Below are 15,246 nucleotides of genomic sequence, written 5' to 3'. Positions count from 1 at the left end.
TGCTGGACCCTGGGCTTGGAGCTAACGTAGAGAACACTGAGCTGCTGAGTGCTCTGGGGAACGGAACCCCAGAGTCTGATTTGTGTGGAGTCATGAAGGAGCAGTGACAGCATCCAGCTCAGTTTCACTGTGGCGACTGAAAGCCTCAAGTATTAGCTTGTTTACTGGAAGTTAAGATCCTTGTGGGTTCAGAGTGGGGCCCTGAAAAGAAAACATTAAGTAAAAAGAGTTCAGACGCTCAGTTGGGAAGCTTCCAATTGAGTAGAGGAGAACCTAGGTTTTTGGAAGTAAATTTGTACTTGAAAATGGCTTCCTCTTGTGTCAAATGGGAAATTCAGATGTTGTTTTTAATTTTCTTTCCCATTTATTTATTTTTGAGAGACAGAGAGAGACAGAGCACGAACAGGGGAGGGGCAGAGAAGAGAGAGACACGCAGAATCCGAAGCAGGCTCCAGGCTCTGAGCTGCCCGCCCACAGCCCTACACGGGGCTCAAACTCACAAACCTCGAGATCATGACCTGAGTCGAAGTCGGACGCTTAACTGACTGAGCCACTCAGGCGCCCCAGAAATTCATATTTTTGAGAGACAAGCATACTTCCTTTTCCACATGCAACTCTGTGTGCCACAGAGGGTGTTGCCATAGCATCGATTCTGGCGTCCGTCGGGGTTAGGACTTTGTGTGACTTTGCTTCCGGAGTACATTGTGACAGGCTTCATGGAAGTCTCCCCAATGAGTCGTTCAAGACCACCTCACTTGCCTTGCCTGAGGGTGCCCTCCTGGGGTTGGGTCCTCGGGAGAGTGTGCAGGACAGGCAGGAAGGAGAGGTCACACAGGGTGAGGACTCTGTTTGACCTGGTGGTTATGGCTCCCCCTCACGCCTCCTGGGAGAAGAAGGCACATGAAGGAGTCCTGTGTCTGTGTGAATGACTGTCCTTTTTCATTAGACTCAGGAAATCCAGAAATCCGTATCCGAGGGAAGGCTGACGTGAACCTCCAAGGAGGTGGGGCAGATGGCGGGTGGTCACTGTGGACCACTTCTCCGAAAGTTCTTTGTGTGATCCCATTTCTCCATTCATAATTAAATGATGCTGCCACTCAGGAATCTGGTGCTTGGCAAGTGCTTGGATTTCAGCATAAGAAACCTCAGGGAAGGACAGCATCTCCTACAACACACATGCTTCTCTTCACCTGCATCTGGGGGATGAGCTGCTCTGCAGTTGATTCTGCTGAGATCCCCTCCCAGGGGGAGAAGACGGGAAAACCCTGAAAACGCTTGTCCAACTCTGACACAGTGCCCAGTGCTTTCCTGCCCCTAGCACTTGTCACTCTCCCTCCAGCCCAAGGGTCTATGAAAACGCCACACCTTTTGTTTGGGGTTTCCTCAACAGTGAGACCAAGCCCACATTTGTGTTCACCCGATCCGTGATCTGTACAACATCCCAGGTGATGAGGAATAGAACGGGGTGGGGGGTGGGGGAGTCAGAACTTCTGCGGCTAAGGCTCTTGCTTGTGCCACCACAATAAGTCATTATAGGCTTAACTCTTTCATTTTTGACTTGATGCTTTGTCTGCTACTCTGACACCTGGCAACTCAGATGTCTCTCCCCAAGGTCAGCTCAGCTCCTGCCAGGAGAAACACATGAACTGTCCTGGGCCGTGGGGATGAAGAGACGGTGAAATGAGTTCCATGATGGGACTGTGAAAAGGGATGAAGCATCACGTGGGCTGGCAGAGGGTGCAGGCACAGGGAACGCAGACTTTTGAGACTGTCAAGAACTGCTGGCAGAGGGATTAGAAAAACACGATGACAGACATGGGTCACCGGCACAGGGGTTGTAAATACACAGAGGAGGACATGGCGTGGCGATCCTGGAGAACAGATTTGGGCTGCGGGCACATGGGGTGGAGGCCCCGGAGGGCACACACGGCCGGCAGGCACAGGATTTGAGGAGACGAGAGGGAAGACATAGGACTCAACTAAATCAGTGCTTAGGCGTCCATTTAGAGACTGACATGCACACGGCTGAATACAGGCAAGACTCAGATCCGTCATGTCGGTTTCCTTCTCAGGGAGGAAGAAAAAAAAAAAATACAAACGCTGTAATACAGAAGTAAGAAAATAATAAAGAGGATAAAATAATGACACAGAAAGAGACAATATAAAAGTAAACAAGGGGGAAGTTGTTATGGTTAATAATAATATTCATAAACCGGTAGCAAACGTGCTAAGGAACAGAAATGGACAGTAAACCAGACTACTGATACTAGGCAGTCCAGATATTCTCTACAGAGCCTACAGACATGGACAAGACCAGGACACATTCTGCCCATAACCAGCCCACTTCCCTGCAGGGTCCCTCTCATGGAGCACCGCTTCTTCCCAGGCCACAAGCCCAGGATCCCCACGTAAATGCGCAGTGAAAGGGCACACCCTGGCCAAGTTCCCCCATATCATGTTAAAATCTATCTACAACATGATTCTTTGATATACATACATATATACTGTGATGGATTCCCACAGTCAAGCTAATTAACACATAGACCACCAGTTGGAAATCCGAGTAGAACTTTTGACTTCCCCAAAACTGAGCTACTAATAGCCTAGTGTTGCCTGGAAGCCTTCCCGATAACATAATCGGTCAGTGATCACGTATTTGTAGGGCATGTGTGTTACACACTGTATTTTTACAACGAAGTAAGCTAGAGAAAAGAAATTGATATTGAGAAAACATAAGGAAAATACATTTACAACGTTTTACTGTATTGAAAAAAAGCCACGAATAAGTGGTCCCATGCAATTCAAACCTGTGTTGTTCAAGGGTCGACTGTGTGTGCGTACACACATACGTACACACATACGTAGGTACATACACGTTTGTGTGTACGTGTGGGGTCTTCTCCCACAGCATCCAAACAGGCCTGTGCTTGTCTACGCAACCAAGAAGACATCTACCCTGGGCCCTATTCTCACAAGTCAGCTGCCGGGAAAGAAACCTGGTATGAGACCCATGCGCCCTACAGGGTCTCCCATCAAAAAACCTGAACTGAGCTTCACCTCACTTCAGGGACAAAACAATAAGACAGGAAGTGGCTGTCACTGATGCCCTTCTGCCAGCATCCAAGCACTTTGGCCAGGATCCTGCCCTCATCGTCATGCTGACACACAACAGGCCTCAAGTTTACTCCCGTGACGTTCCCCTGGCTGCCTCTAAACCACATAGCCTGAGCCAGTCCTAACCCAACAGACACAAATCAAGTGTCGTAATATGCCCTCAACACTGAACTCACATCCTGCTGCATGTATACGGGGCCAGGACTCTAAGCTCAGCCTCGAGGCATCCGGCAAGAGATTTGACCAGATGCCCGTCCAGACGCGCCTTAAGCCCCCAAATAAACTAAGACACATTCCATGCCAGATCACCCAGGAGAGCACTCAGAGACCTGATCCGGAGGCTGTCCAGACTCTCCAGTTTCTGTCCACTACAAATGGACTTGGACCAAAAGCAACACCCCACATGACCAGGAAGACACCAGCCCAGGTCCTGACCACTGACCTCTGGCCTCCAGGCAACAAGGCCTCCCCTTGAATGCTGCCTATACCTGTACCGTGCCTCCTCCTCCTTCACCACCCAGCCATGTTCTTGGCCGTCCCTCAGGATGGTCTGCACTGGATAAGACAATGGTTAATGGAGCTCCAGATTCAATGGCGGCTCTCATTCCATCCTCCTCGGAAGCAGGAGCCCTCAGTTTCTTGTTTGCAGACACTGTCCCTCTGTCCCCTCGAGGGTCCTCTGTGAAGACCTCTGGTCTCCTCTCTGAGAAGGACTGGGAGCGAGTGACTTGAGGGGACTGTGAGCGAGTTGACAGGAGGAAGATATACGAACAGCTGTTTCTGGTTGTTCAGTGCTTCCTCAGCTGCGGTATGTGTGCCAATGGCGGAATACTGCAGATAATGCTTGGGGGACACACACACACAGACACTGCATATTTAGTCACGTAAACTTAAATTGTATGTATGTAAATGGAACTTATTAAACTGGCATATAAATTATTTTTAAATTAATGAATTTTATTAAAAATGAGTCAAGGGGCGCCTGGGTGGCGCAGTCGGTTAAGCGTCCGACTTCAGCCAGGTCACGATCTCGCGGTCCGTGGGTTCGAGCCCCGCATCGGGCTCTGGGCTGATGGCTCAGAGCCTGGAGCCTGTTACCGATTCTGTCTCCCTCTCTCTCTGCCCCTCCCCCGTTCATGCTCTGTCTCTCTCTGTCCCAAAAATAAATTAAAAAAAAAAACAAACAAAAAAAATGAGTCAAGTTGTGTGAGTAGGTTTTAAACTGTAATGTAAAGAGAATACTATGAAATTCACCTGCATGTGGTCTGCAAATGATTAAATTTTGATACAATCTGGGAAAAGGACCCATCTATACGGTGTGCATCTTTTCAGCAGTGTCCTCTCCAGAGACAAGAGTTTTTGACTCTGCTGAAGTGTTTCAGTGGAAACCATGGTGGGGAATACTCTACTGTCTGGTACATTTTGATTATTAACCACCATTGAAACTGTGTCTTTTAAAAGTTATCTCACTATCAATAAAATTCTTACAAATATGATACACTGTACAAGTATTTTAACTTTGAAGCATTGGAGATCATTTTGTAAATCAGTTTCATTCATCAAAGTTTATTTATCTGAGAATAAAAAGGAGCTTGGCAGGACCTGTGTCTTATTAAAAACACTAAACCTTAGGCACAATTCAGCCCCAATGCATCAAGATACGCATATAAACAATACCCCTAAGTGGATCTTCCGTATATTAAATTGTGAAAAGCACTGTGTGCAAACCGACTGGCAGTTTTTCTCAAATTGCAAACAGTTGTTGGGTTTTAAAACTTTTTGTTCCCTAGGCACTGCCCTAAAGATACCAATCATTTGTTGTTGGTTGGTTTGTTGGTTTGTTTTGAGGCCTGGGCCTTGAGGTTTGAAGTCTCCACATGATGGTTACGGGCAGCAAAATGTGAGAGCCACTGGACTTGGTGGTGAAAATACTGCAGCACACGCATGCTGTCTGTATTTTCTAACTTTGGAAAATCCCTAACGAGCATCAAGAAAAGTTGTATGGCTCTGGATGACAAGGATTTCCTTCTGAAGAGCAAGTAACTTCTCCTTCCTTCCTGTCTAGCACTTACCTCAAAGGTGCTTTGGTCTTTGGACGGGAATTTTGTCCATCAAGTGCAGGCTGCCTCCTGTAGAGCAAGAAAACGTCCGTGAAAAACACGGGCAAAGGAAAGAAACCCAAGGCTGGACCAGCCCCAAATCCACTGTAACCCATGCAATGGTCCAGTCCCCACGTTGCTTGGGTCACGGGCTGTTTATTTTTCGTGCTGGACTGTGCTCTCGTCGTCTAAATCCTGCCTCTTTACTGTTTGGCAGCTTTTCGCAAAAACAAAGTAGCATGGCTCTTCATTTCGGGCAATAATGAAAGGGCCTGGAAAAGCACAGGAAATTCCTCTCCCTTCTGGAATCTTTTAACGACCACTGGAGTTAAAGCATTTTAGGGTCTGGTTGGCTCAGTCGGTTAAGCGTCTGACTTCAGCTCAGGTCATGATCTCACGACTCATAGGTTCGAGCCCCGCATCCGGCTCTGTGCTGACAGCTCAGAGCCTGGAGCCTGCTTTGGATTCTGTGTCTCCCTCTCTCTCTGCCCCTCCCCCACTCATGCTCTGTCTCTCTCTGTCTCAGAAATGAATAAACATTGAAAAAAATTTAAAAACAAAAAACAAAAAAACCTTGAAATGCTCATGTAAAAGAACAGACATCCATAACGACTATGCCTGGAACTACTGAAAAGTAATGTTTCCTTAGTTAACAACAGAGTGACTTATTTCCTGAAAAATACATAGTTTAAATGTCTCCATACGAGACACACAATATTCAGAAATAGAGAAAAAAATCATAAATATCTCATATATTTCAAATTATAATAATGGGAGCAAACATATGAAAAGATTAAAATACTTTAGAACGGTTCAAGCAAATTGTCGAATGCCATCATCATTCCTCATTTAGAATTCATAAGTCATCTGTACAAGTTCTTCTTCAATACATTTTTTCTTTTTTTTAAGTGTATTTTTGAGAGCGATAGAGCGAGCTATGTGTGTGCACACACAAGTGGGGCAGGGGGAGAGGGAGAAGGAGAGGAGGATGGGGGGGGAGAGGGGGGGGAGGGAGAGAGAGAGAGAGAGAGAGAGAGAGAGAGAGAGAGAGAGAGAATCTCAACCAGACTCCGCACTATCAGCACAGAGCTCCATGAGGGTATCCAACCCACAAACGGAGACATCATGATTATCAGCTGAAATCAAGAGGCTGAAGCTTAACCAACTGAGCCACCCAAGCACCCCATCACCTGTACAAATTCTAAACAGGATAAAGCAAATGTAAAGAAGAAAGGAGTTCCAGGCCATGTAGGAGCCCCGGGCAGTGCCTCTGCCTCCTGCGTGGACATGGAGTCTGGTTCCACAGTCTCTCAGCCTGGGCTGCCGGGAGGGTTGTTGGGGGGGGAGTGGGGAGGGGCGGGTGTGCTCACAAGCTGGCTTCCCCCCCCCACCCCCGCTCTACCTGCTCCATCCCCTCGCCCACTGGCTGTGGCCACCAATGTCCCCCTGTTCTACCCGTGGTGCCCCCGTGGCCCAGGCCACAACCGACAGCCCTTTACGCTCTTCCTGCTGGATGCCCCTGTCCACCGGGGTCCCGAGCCACCACAGAACCCCTGCTTCTCCTGCTCCACGTCCCCACCCACCAGGGTCCTGGCCCCCACAGCCCCCCTTCTCTCATCCGCTCGACGCCCCCTCCCTCCCGGGTCCCCGGTCCCCACAGCCCCCCTTCTCTCATCCGCTCGACGCCCCCGCCCATCAGGGTCCCCGGCTACCAAACCCAGCTGCTCTCAACCCACTCGCAGCAAACACTTAGAAAAAGCAGTTTGTGACATAAGCCCTTTCCAAACGGTTGAGAAAGAAACATCTCAGCCCTTATCACGTGTCCTCCCAACTGCATGCTTTGACTTGAAAGTAGCTCAAGTACTTAACTTGCAGAACAGAAGCGGCCCGCCACACCTGCGTGGACGCCCTGAGACTCCCCGCGCGGGACAGGACCGGACGGGACGGACCGGACCGGAAACGCCGCGCCCGGAGCGGAAGGAAGTGCCCAGACCGCACACACTGGCCCCGCCCCCTCAGCTCACCAAGACCCCGCGACCCCGCGACCCCGCGACCCCGCGACCCCGCGACCCCGCGACCCCGCGACCCCGCGACCCCGCGACCCCGCGACCCCGCGACCCGGAGGCGCTCTCTGGCAAGACCGCGCCTGCTCGCGAGTGTGAGCTCGTAGCCTCTGGCTGAGCTCCGCGCTTCGCGGCCCCATCCCCCCTGAGTCCTGGGCTGGGAGAGGCGAGGGTCCCGGATGCCTTGCCGCTGCTTATGCCTGCTAGGGTGTGTTTACGTTCCGGCCGGGAACACTCCCCTCGGGGGACTGTCTTGATTGTGTCCCTATGAACGCGGGGGTGGGAGCGGGACTGAGGGGACCGGGCGGGGGAGGGGGTATAGAGGGGTGACCGTCCCTGTGAGTGTGGTGGCGCGCGCTGGAAAGGGAGGGTGGATGGGGGAGGGGGTGAGGAGGGGTGATGGGCCCCTGTGAACCTGAGGGCGGGGAACCGGGCGGGGGCGGGGGTGATGAAGGGTGACGGGTCCCTGTGAATGTGGGTGTCGGTGGGTGGGGGAGACCCGGTGGGAGAAGGGGTGAAGAGGGGGGACAGGTCCCTGTGCACATAGGTGTGGGCGCGCGCGGGGTCTGGGCCGGGGACGGGGCGAAGAGGTGTGAAGGGTCCCTGTCAACGCGGTGGTGTGCACGGGGAAGGGAGGGTGGACGGCGTGGGGGTAATGAGGGGTGACAGGTTGCAGAGCATGCCGGTCCCCTGGTCTTGACAGCACACTTGGATAGCAAAGGACAGGTGAAGTGAGCAAGAAGCAGTGGGTTCAGTGAGAACAGAAGGAAAGGGCGTTAGTGTAGTCACGGAGTGGGGAGACTAGGAGAAGGGGAGACGGAAGGAAAGGAAGATAGGTACCAACATCTTTACAGTTTTTTACCTTCCACATTGACTGTGTCATACTCAGGTATGAGGCGTCAACAGTTACCTGCTCTTTATGGTGAAAATATTCTTTGGGACTTAATTTTACACTGTTTCAATGTGCATGTGTTCAGGATAGTGGCTTTTATATTTTTAGCTTTATTTATTTTTGTGTGAGAGAGCGCGCTTTCGTGAACAAGGGACAGGCAGAGAGAGAGGGAGAGAGAGAATCTCAAGCAGGTTCCAGGCTCAGTGCAGAGCCCGAATTGAGGCTTCATCCCACGATGGGGAGGTTGTGACCTGAGCTGAAATCAAGAGTTGGAAGCATAACTGACGCGGCCAGCCAGGTGCCCCTAGTTTTTATTTTTGTATAAACAGTCAAAATTCTGTTTAACCAGCTTGTATAATAAATTTCCTTCATGTGACCTTTTTAAAAATATATATATTGATTTAAATTCAAGTTCATTAACATACATTGTAGCCTTGGCTTCAGGAGTAGAATCCATTGATTACTCTCTTACATATAACACCCAGTGCTCATCCCAACAATTGTCCTCCTTAATGCCCATCCATGTATCCCATCCCTCCTCCCACCTCCCCTCCAGCAGACTTCAGTTTGTTCTTTTAATTTAGGAGTTTCTTATGGTTGCCTCCCTCTCTGTTTTTATCTTATTTTTCCTTTCTTTTTCTATGTTCACCTGTTTTGTTTCTTAAATTCCACATGTGAGTGGAGTCATATAATATTTGTCTTTCTTTGACTTATTTCCCTTTGCATAATACATTCTAGCTCCATCCACATTGTTGCAAATGGCAAGATTCTTTTTGATGGCTGAGCAGTATTCCATTGTATGTATCTACCACATCTTCTTTATCCATTTGTCAGTTGATGGACATATGTCTCTTTCCATACTTTGGCTATTGCTGTTAGGACTGCTATAAACTTTGGGGTGCATGTGCCCCTTCAAATCAGCATTTTTGTATCCTTTGGATAAGTATCGAGTAGTGCAATTGGTGGGTCATAAGGTAGTTCTATTTTAATTTTGTGCGGAACCTCCATATCGTTCTCCAGAGTGGCTGCACCAGTTTGCATTCCTACCAAAGGTGCAAAAGTGTTCCCCTTTCTCCACATTCTAACCAACTTTTGTGGTTTCTTGAACTGTTAATGTAGCCATTCTGATACGTGTGAGGTGGTATCACTGTGGTTTTGATTCGTATTTTCCTGATAATGAGTGATATTGAGCATCTTTTCATGTGTCTGTTGGCCAGCTGTATGTCTTCTTTGGAGAAATGTCTATTCATGTCTTCTGCCCATTTTTAACTGGATTATTTGTTTTGGAGGTGTTGTGTTTGATATGTTCTAAATTTTTTTTTTAAGTTTTTATTTATTTTTGAGACAGAGAGAGAAAGAGCATGAACGGGGGAGGGTCAGAGAGAGGGAGACACAGAATCTGAAACAGGCTCCAGGCTCTGAGCTGTCAGCACAGAGCCTGGCGCGGGCCTCGAACTCACGGACCACGAGATCACGACCTGAGCCGAAGTCGGACGCTTAACCGACTGAGCCACCCAGGCGCCCCGATATGTTCTTTCTAGATTTGGATACTAACTCATTTGCAAATATCTTCTCCCATTCCGTTGGTTGCCTTCTAGTTTTGCTGATTGTTTCCTTTGCTGTGCAGAAGATTTTGATCTTGTTGAGGTCCCTATAGTTCATTTTTGCTTTTGTTTCCTTTGTCTCCAGAGACATGTCTAGGAAAGAAATTGCTGGGGCTGAGGTCAAAGAGGTTGCTGCCTGTTTTCTCCTCTAGAATTTTGATGTTTTCCTGTCTCACAGTTAGGTCTGTCATCCATTTTGAATTTGTTTTTGTGTATGGTGTAAGAAAGTGGTCCAGTTTCATTCTTCTGCATGTTGCTGTCCAATCTTCCCAACACCATTTGCTGAAGAAATTGTCTTTTTTTATTCTTTCCTGCCTTTTTTTTTTTTAATTTTTTTTTCAACGTTTATTTATTTTTTTGGGGGACAGAGAGAGACACAGCATGAACGGGGGAGGGGCAGAGAGAGAGGGAGACACAGAATCGGAAACAGGCTCCAGGCTCCGAGCCATCAGCCCAGAGCCCGACGCGGGGCTCGAACTCACAGACGGTGAGATCGTGACCTGGCTGAAGTCGGACGTTTAACCGACTGCGCCACCCAGGCGCCCCATATTCTTTCCTGCTTTATTGATGATAGTTGACCATATAGCTGTAGGTCCATTTGTGGGTTCTCTATTCTGTTCCATTGATCCATGTGTCTGTTTTTGCACCAGTTTCATTCAGTCTTGATGACTACAGCTTTGTAACATAGCTTGAAGTCCAGAATTGTGGTACCTCCAGCTTTGGTTTTCTTTTTCCACATTACTTTGGCTATTTGGGGTCTTTCCTGGTTGCATACAAATTTTAGGATTGTTTGTTCTTGTGCCACAACTGTGCTCCATCTTTTTCTTTGGTGTATGGCTGGGTTTCAAAACCCAGTCTTAAAGGACCTGGCACTTGCGTGGATCCACTCCCCTCCTCCACATTAGAGCCTCTCCATGATGCTTGATGAAAGGCCTTTGGCTGGCACCTGCAGGGTCTTTTTTCCTTAGGGAGGCAAAAAACCCTCTTCCCAAAATACTCCAGGAAGGGGACCATGTTCTCCTAGTGTACACCTGGATATCTCTACACCATGCTATATGCTCTGGAGCCAGCTCCCTTCTCTGCAGGAGTGCACAGCACAGCTATGCTCTGGAGAATGTTGCTCACTTCCAAAACCTTCGAGTTTGAGCTCCAAGCACAGTTTGGAAAAAAAAAAAACCTGGGATGCTCAGCACTTTTTGCTCCCCATTCCATGGTCCAGAGAGGTTTCCTTCTTGTGCTAACTTGATACTGCACTTTTTAGCCCCTCTCTCTTTCTGTCCCTTTTGTCTCTCCTTACAGAGTGTTCCCTCCCTCTGTGACACCGCAGGTTTTCTCTCCCCCAATTCCCATCTATGCACTTCACATGTGCCATGCCATCTCCCTCAACTATGGAGATAAGCCAGACTGCAAATGTATTTACTGGGTGGTCCAAGTGATCAGACCTCAACAGAACTGTGTTTGAGGGATGAGGAAAACCCAGGGTCTCCCTACTTCTCCACCAGCTTAACTCCTTCCCCCCTTTATGTGATCTCTTAAATTTGTGGGCTGTGAATTAAAGTTTTCAACTAAGTATATGCTCCCTTTATCCTTTCTCAGCAAATGTAAAGGATGGTCTCAATTATACCTATGTTTTGTTCTATCAAAGCCCATCTGTTCAAGAATACCTCTTGTAGAGCTATTTACTTTGGTGGCTATCCTTTATGATTTCCAATGCTAAGAATTAGTTTTTAACTTCATATGTTCCGATGCTTTAATATGTTGTTTTAGAAAAAAGAAATACTTGAGATCATTATGATTAAAACCATGAAAGAGAAGTTGCTTTTGCTGAGGAGTAAGAGTAAGGAGTAATCTTTGGAAGTAGGGGTGAGAAGAGAGAGCCTGTCCCCGTGGCATTCAGGTCACATTATTCCTGTTAGGGTAGTGCTGGTTGCATTCTGCTGGCTTCTACTGACCTCCTTGCATGTCCCAACACCTGTGAACAAGGTTCCAAGGCAGTTGGGTAGGAGAGGACCAAGACTGTTTAAGCACAGAATCCAAGTGTCTGTCCCAAGGAGAGGGGCATCTGGCAATGTGAACTGGGCTTGGGCAAGGAAAAGAAGAGTGCTGAAAGGGATTGAAGAGCCTGGAATGGGTGGGACACTTGGAAGCCCTGAAATGGAGAAATTAAAATCTCTGCCCGTCCTCACCTGGAGATCCTAAGCTCAGCATGTATTAGAAGTGTCTTTAGTGTCTGATTTCATGTGCAAGTCAGTTCCTATCATGTACTTACTGTTGCCAAGTGACATGTGGATTTAACTAGGGTAGGAAGCCTTTCTGAACAAATGAACAGAAACAACCAGCTTTAGTTCTCCATGTTGAAGATTACTGTCCACATAGGAGTTCCTGTGGAGGATGTCCCAGTGTTTCAGTGGAAAGCAGAGGACTGCATATCCGATGGTGAATTCCTCCGTATGTGTGTGCTTGAGGCACAAGAAGGGGCATATTGATTCCAAGACCTTAAAGGCATAGTCTCAACACTCAGTAATGAGTTAATAGTGATCTTGCCTGAGAAGGAAGCTCAGACAAGAAGGAAGATGAGCAGGAGTCAAGAATGCCTCTTTCTTAGGAAAAAAATATATTCTCTGTTGATATGTTCTCTCCCTCCTGAAATGTTTTTTAGGACCTACTAATCTTCAATTCTCAGGTATCCTACCTAACAACATTTGCTTTCAATCATTCATGGTGTTTTCTGAGCCCTCTTCCATCTCCAGATAGATTCCATCTCACTATGAACCATTGACATCAAACTTTGGAAAGTATCTCCATTTGAGGGTGAATCAATGGAAGGGCTTCAGGATATATCTACGAATAAGGATTAAAGAAACTGCACAGATAAGTTGTTTATTAATGTGCAGGAATTGCTGGAGAATCCTAAAAAAATAAGATTGATAATGGAAAACCTGAGCTCCTTGACTTTATAATGCATTCCAACGTTAGCAAAGTGAGTCTGTGGGTGTAGCCTCAAAATAGTAATTATTTGGAATGAATTGGGAGAATGTAGAAACTGACTATGAAAATCAAGGTTGCATTTAATCCACATGATGGGATGGGTTTTATTCCACAATTTCTTTTTAAAAATGGAATCAACTTGGGGCGCCTGGGTGGTTCAGTCGGTTAAGCGTCCAACTTCGGCTCAGGTCACGATCTCACGGTCCGTGAGTTCGAGCCCCGTGTCGGGCTCTGGGCTGATGGCTCGGAGCCTGGAGCCTGCTTCAGATTCTGTGTCTCCCTCTGTCTCTGCCCCTCCCCCGTTCATGCTCTGTCTCTCTCTGTCTCAAAAATAAATAAATGTTTAAAAAAAAAAATGGAATCAACTTAAATGTCTTAGAGTAGGTGTTTTTAAAAAATAGCTCACAACACCTACATTCCAAAGAGACATTCGTGGATTTGTAAAGGATCTTCTAGTTGTTGCCTCTGAGCATGATGACTTCTCTGAAGATGTGTGCATGCTTCTATGCTTTGGGCAAGCTGGTTTTGAAGTACGGTGCATTCATGTTTTGATAGATTCTGGCAAGATCGCCCCTGCTTAGAGTTGCAGTGATGTTGTTAACAACCACAATGTGAGCTTTTTACTCAACTGTAAACAGGACTCAATATTACATTCTTTATTTTTATGTATATAAGGAAAAATATGGGTCTTATTTATATCTCACTGATTACTAAATAAATGTTGCTAATACAGTTGTGTTTCATAGACATGTCCCTGTCAATTAGTTTTCCTCCTTGGCTCATTTTTCATGTAATTTTACATATTTCATATTCTGTAGTTTTATCACGCACACAGTCATTTACACAAATGTGCACTTTGATCTATTTTAGTTATAATTTTTGTACATTGAAATATAAATCTTCATGTTATCACCTTTATCTTCCCCTGTTCTGTTATTATAAAAATATTCTGTTGATTTTAGTCTGAGTATTATATCATGTAATATACTTACACGTTATATTTTCTTGATGAACTCATCTCTGTGTCGACACATAATAGTCTTGTTTCTTGTTACAGCTTTTGAGTTAAAGTCCGTTTTATCTGATAAAAGTATAGCTACCTCTGCTCTCTCAGGATTTCCATTGACATGTACTATGTTTTTCTGTTTCACCACTTTGAGTCTGTGTGTGTCTTTAAAACTGAAGTGAATCTTTTGTAGGTAGCATATATTTGGATATTTTTTTTAATGTTTATTTTGAAAGAGTGTGTGTGAGCACGAGTGGAGGAGGGGCAGAGAGAGAGGGAGAAAGAATCCCAACAGGCTCCATGCTGTCAGCACATAGCCCAGTGTGGGGCTCCATCCGATGAACTCGTGACCTGAGCCCAAACCAAGAGTCAGATGGTTAACCGACTGGGCCACCCAGGCGCCCCTGGGAATTGTTTTTAATCCAGTCAGCCAGTATATGCCTTTTTATTGTAGAATTTAATCCACTCACATTTTAAATAATTATTATAGGCAAGGTTTACTAATGGCATCTTATTAGATCTTTTCTGGATGTTCTGCAGTTCTCTTGTTCCTTTCTTCCTGTCTTTGTGTACTGATGATTTTCTGTAGTGGTATGCTTTGATTCCTGCCTTTTTATCTTGTGTATTTTTTGTTGCTGTGTGGTTACTGTAAGACTTACATAAAACATCATTTAGATGTAAGTCTAATGTAAGCTGATAAGCAACTTCCCCCCTCATGTTTTGTTTTCAGTATCATAATTTCTTTTCATATTGTGTGTCCTTAAAAAGTTATGGTAGCTATTGTTATTTTCAGAACTTTTGTCCTTTAACCTGTATGCTGGAAGTAAGTGGTTAGTGAGTCACTGTATAACTGTATACAGTTAGAATTCTGTATTGTAGAATTCTGCATTTAACTACATTATGTGCTTTTTTGCTTGTTTGTTTTTTGTTACTAGTGTCCTTTCCGTTTCAACTCCCTTCAGCGTTTCTTGTAGGGAAGTTCATGGGTGATGCATTGCCTCAGCCTTTGTATATCTGGGAATGTCTTTCTCTCTCCTTCATTTAGAAAGAGACCTTTGCTAGGTGAAATGTTAAGTTTGGCAGGTTTTTTTCCCCTCAGTACTTTGAGTATGTTAGTCTACCCCCTCCTGGCCTACAAGGTTTCTGCTGAGAAACTCTCACAGTCTTGCTGGGGCAGGGGCTGCCCCATTCAGTGATAAACTTCTTTTCTTGCTGCCTTCAATATTCTCTCTTTGCCTTTGATGTTTGGTGTCTTACTATAGGAGGTCTTAGAAATTTCTTTGGTTAGAATTTTTTTTTTTTTTTTAGGGATTTATGAGCTTCATGAACTTGGATGTCCTATTCTCTCCCTAGATTTGGGAAATTCTCTGTCATTATTTTCTTAAATAAGCTGTGTGCCACTTTCTCCAACTCTTACTGTGGGACTTACATAAAGTCTTAATGGTACCCTGTGTTAATATATTCTTTCTTTACTCTTTTT

General features: G+C 46.1%; 2 long non-coding RNA genes across 3 annotated transcripts in view; one reads left to right on the top strand and one right to left on the bottom strand.

Annotated features, from left to right (window-relative positions):
- Window positions 1-2,106: 2,106 nt before the first annotated feature.
- On the bottom strand, window positions 2,107-5,250 carry LOC147570998 (uncharacterized). The gene is made up of 2 exons (XR_015247832.1): window positions 5,187-5,250; window positions 2,107-3,957 (listed from the first exon to the last, which is right to left on the bottom strand). It is a non-coding gene; the product is annotated as an uncharacterized LOC147570998 (long non-coding RNA).
- Window positions 5,251-7,282: 2,032 nt separating this feature from the next.
- Window positions 7,283-15,246, top strand: part of LOC147570997 (uncharacterized) — an 18,320-nt gene continuing 10,356 nt past the window's right edge. For both annotated transcript variants that reach the window (XR_015247834.1, XR_015247833.1), the window contains exon 1: window positions 7,283-7,484. This is a non-coding gene — a long non-coding RNA (uncharacterized LOC147570997). The remainder of the gene's footprint in view (window positions 7,485-15,246) is intronic.

This window comes from Puma concolor, unplaced genomic scaffold (assembly GCF_028749965.1).
Source record: "Puma concolor isolate L17-30 unplaced genomic scaffold, mPumCon1.1.hap2 unalloc_scaffold_76, whole genome shotgun sequence".
Lineage (NCBI taxonomy): Eukaryota > Metazoa > Chordata > Mammalia > Carnivora > Felidae > Puma > Puma concolor.
This window is presented reverse-complemented; position numbering and strand designations above follow the sequence as displayed.